This window comes from Ricinus communis, chromosome 2, assembly GCF_019578655.1.
Source record: "Ricinus communis isolate WT05 ecotype wild-type chromosome 2, ASM1957865v1, whole genome shotgun sequence".
NCBI lineage: Eukaryota > Viridiplantae > Streptophyta > Magnoliopsida > Malpighiales > Euphorbiaceae > Ricinus > Ricinus communis.
The window spans coordinates 16,427,869-16,431,867 of NC_063257.1; the positions used below are offsets into that span (position 1 = coordinate 16,427,869).

The 3,999-nt window shown below is 41.8% G+C and overlaps 1 non-coding gene across 1 annotated transcript; it reads left to right on the plus strand.

The window, feature by feature from the left end:
* Positions 1-575: 575 nt before the first annotated feature.
* On the plus strand, positions 576-682 carry LOC112536502. Its single transcript, XR_003080498.1, has one exon. It is a non-coding gene; the product is annotated as a small nucleolar RNA R71 (small nucleolar RNA).
* The last annotated feature ends 3,317 nt before the right edge of the window (positions 683-3,999 follow it).

The following is a 3,999-nucleotide window of genomic DNA, read 5'->3' on the forward strand; positions in this document are numbered from 1 at the left end:
GAGCTTGTGCAGCCCAACCGGTTGTTCTTTGTGGTTGTTGATGAAGTCTTTGAAAACTGGCGGACCCTGCATTATTGTTCCTCCAACCGAAATTGGGATGATTGCGCCATCCAGGGTTGTATGTATTCTTTGTAAAGGTTATTCTGCCTTGGGGCATTCCCATATAATCAACTGTTCAACATCGGAAGATATAGCATAATTAGATGGAAAACTAGTAGAAGATAAAGCAACATACCTCCCGCAGACAGTTTCACACTTGTAATGCGGGCCACCACAAAACTCGCAGCCCAACGTTCATTTGCATGAACCCAAGCATCCTGAGTTGGTCGATCTTCTTGGCTAGAAGCTCCACTTGAGCTCGCCAAGGCTTCGTAGAGTCCACTTGGTTGACCACTCCCTGTCTTCCTGGTCGGCTCCTAGAGGATTGCCATTGATAGTTGTTCATGGCTATTTCCTCTATCAAGTTCGAGCCCGCCGGGCGTCTTATCGCTTATCGCCCCACTGCAGCATCCACCATCTGCCTCGTTGCAAGGTTCAACCCGCTGTAGAAGGTCTGAACCTGCATCCACACTGGCAATCCGTGATGTGGGCAGCATCTCAAAAGATCTTTAAATCTCTCCCATGAATCGTACATGCTTTCATCATCAAACTGCACAAAAGAAGATATGTCATTTCTAAGTTTAGAAGTTTTAGCGGGAGGAAAATACTTATATAAAAATTTTTCGGCCAACGCCTTCCAAGTAGTGATCGTCTGTTGTGGAAGAGATTGCAGCCATCTCTTTGCCCCTCAAGGAAAATGGAAACAATCTCAGCCGAATGGCATCATCGGTTGTTCCATTTATTTTGAATGTGTCATAAATCTCCAAAAAGTTGGAGATATGTGCATTGGGATCCTCGCTGGGCAATCCTCCAAACTGCACGCTTTGTTGTATCATCTGGATAACATTGGCCTTTATCTCAAAGTTGTTGGCCGCTATAGCAGGTCTGACTATACTCGTTTTTGTCCCATCTAAAGAGAGTCGAGCAAACTCCTACATAGTCCTTTGATCATCATCGGCCTGGGGGTTGAGGTTCTCCATCGCGTCAGTTCCTTGAACCTGAACCGTAACTCTGTCCTCCTCCTCAACTGCCTGCAAACGTCATCTCAATAATCTGAGAGAGCGCTCCGGGTCAGATAAGGGTGCTATTGGATCAGGGTTAGAGCTCCTGGTCATATACTACCTAAAACCGACAACCAAACAACCACCAATCAATCAAAAAAATATAACAATAAATGATAATAAAAATAAAGAATAAATGAATAAACAAATAATGACTAAACTAACACAAAAACAATTCACTCTAGTTCATCACATCGTCACGAACGGCGCCAAAACTTGATGGGCTCTTTATGCAACCTACACCTAAGGCGTTGAACCCACTGATGCAGCCCTAGCACTAGTGAGTATCAAGGTCGTATCCCTAGAGATCGGGTGAACCTAGAGTTACTACTGTTTGCTATGTTATCTAGTCTGAAATAGGGTGTGAAAGTTCTAATGTACCAACTAATGGTTATGAGTGCAAATAAGTAAATGAAGAACAACGGACAATCAAAAGACAATTGCAAAGAGAGAAACAAACCCAAAAGGGAGCCTAAGTGATAAAATTCTAAAAATGGATTGTATGGATTGCCGATCTTGCTTACCCGTGCCTAAATCCTGAATTGAATCCCGGTTCCTCTCTCGAGCTTACCGGATTCCTAAACCTGCACTAACCTAATGGAATCTCTTCCTATCGGATTACTACAGATTAGCATTAAGTATGATTTAAAACTATTAAGAGTTATTAGTTCTTAATCCGGCGAGTAAATCAACCTTATCTCTAAGTTTAACTACCAGTCCTTACTATTCAATGTCTAGTTGTAACAAGCATTTCTCAATGTCAAGAAACAACCTAATAAACAATTAATCCAACGTCTTAAATTAACTGAATCAAACTTTTATTACTGAATAGCAAGAAGATTGCAAGAATGACAATTATAAAAACTAACAATTAAGCATAATCCATCAACAAAGGTGAACCCTAATGGATTCAAAAGATCTAGCTACTCATGTTCATGGTTAAAGCAATTAGGGAACAAAATAAGGAAAAACAAATTAAAGGCATGTACACCCTTCTCTTTCAAGCTGAATGAGAAACCCTAAAATTGCAAATTCAAAATCTCAAACCCTAGTTGCCTCTTGAATGCTCCCAAAGTTTGTCTTGATCTTCAATTCGATGTTGGAACAAGTGAAATCCCCCCTTCAATTGATGAATTTTTATCTCTCAAGGTCTACAATTGAGGTATAGGAAATAATTGATTAAGTGTGTGTCTTGGAATTGAGTCCAATAATCGTCCCCCTTCAAAAAGAATTCAAAATCGCCTATATAGTTGATTCAGCACGGCCGGAGTCCAGGCTGTGATGATTCAGCACGGCCGGAGTCCAAGCTGTGCTGAATCTGTGGAGTCTGTTGTGTTGACTCCTTCCAGGCCGTGCCCAAGCCGGTGCTGAGCCACCACAGGCCGTGCTGGAGGCCATGGTGGCTACGGAAGTCGTGCTGAAATGGCACAATTGGGTATAGCCTCTTGGTAATTCAGCACGGCCGAAGTCCAGGCCATGCTCAACCCTTGGGGTGCTAGTTCTCACCCAATTTGATGGATTTTGGTCCGTAATCACACGTATTTCCCTCGATTATTGATGGTGTCCTTCGAAAATTACCTGAAACGAGAAAGGAAACAAAAGACAGGTGATTCTAGCATAAAACGGGATAATCATGCATAAAAATGTAAACAATCGGGCATGAAAACATGTGTAGTATGATGCTTATCAGAAACCAATCTCTTAAACTTCCTATAAATCTCGTGACAAATTCAGCAAGAACCTTTTTAAGTGTGGCACCATCAAAAGTCATTTGGAGATCAATCCATGCCAAGAATTCAGAAAGCTTATCCTTCCATTTTGATGGAGGCAAATCGTCAAAGGAGAACCAAGGTCCTGTGCCAGTTGTCGGTTTTGACCTTGGGTATGAAGCTCCAGTAGGAGCAAAATATGATTGTGCATCCTCCGTGCCATCTTCAGGTTCCACTACTTCTGGGCTGGGTTCAGTAGTAGAGGTATTCATAAGAATTTCTGTGATATCAGCCATCTCTGAAGTGTTTGAGGAAGAATCAGAATCATAAGGACTGATGAGTGATTGATCTGGTAATTTTTCTTTAGAAACTGGAGGAGGAGATATTTTCTTTTGTTGGGTTAAGGAGTCTTTTGGGTATAAATGTGAAAAAGTGCCAAAAGGTTGGTAGAGAGTTCCTTCTTGTTCTGGCTGTGGGAGGAAAGGAAATGAAGAATAATATGAGGGAGCAATGGCAGAAGATGTAGAGGCTGCTGATGTGAAAGAAGGGATTGTAGAAGACTGATCTTTTCTAAGATCATGTTCAATTTGATCAATCTGCCTTTTGAGCCTTGTAATTTCTTTTTCCTTTTGGATGAAAGCTGGTGTGATCGGTTGAGGAACTCGAAGCTCTTTATCCAAGGCTTGATATTTGGCGGTTAGAGAAGAATATAGTTGGAGTACTTCTTGAGAGAAGGTGTCCAACTTCTGGTCCAGCTTGTGAGCCAAATGTAGAGCCTGATCCAATTTTCCATCTATTTTCTTCAGATAGGAATTCTGAACTATGGAATTTGAGGTCTGCCAATTTAGGACCTCTTCTAGAGGAGTGAGAGGCTCTATGGATCCTGAGGGAGTAATCCTTGAGGGGAGGATCTCCGATCTTTTGTTTTCGGACTTCCCTAGAGGAGGGAAATCTTCTGGCTGGAACATGAAACAGTTTTGGATTGCATGGGATGGTTGAACTGCTGATAAATCAGAATGAGTCTCTTCTCTGCAAGTAGTAGAAGGTTTTTTTCTCAAACTTAACTCCCAGTTAGGCTAAAAGTACCTTCATTTCGTCAAAGGTGATGTCAAGGACAGTCTTTCCTTCTT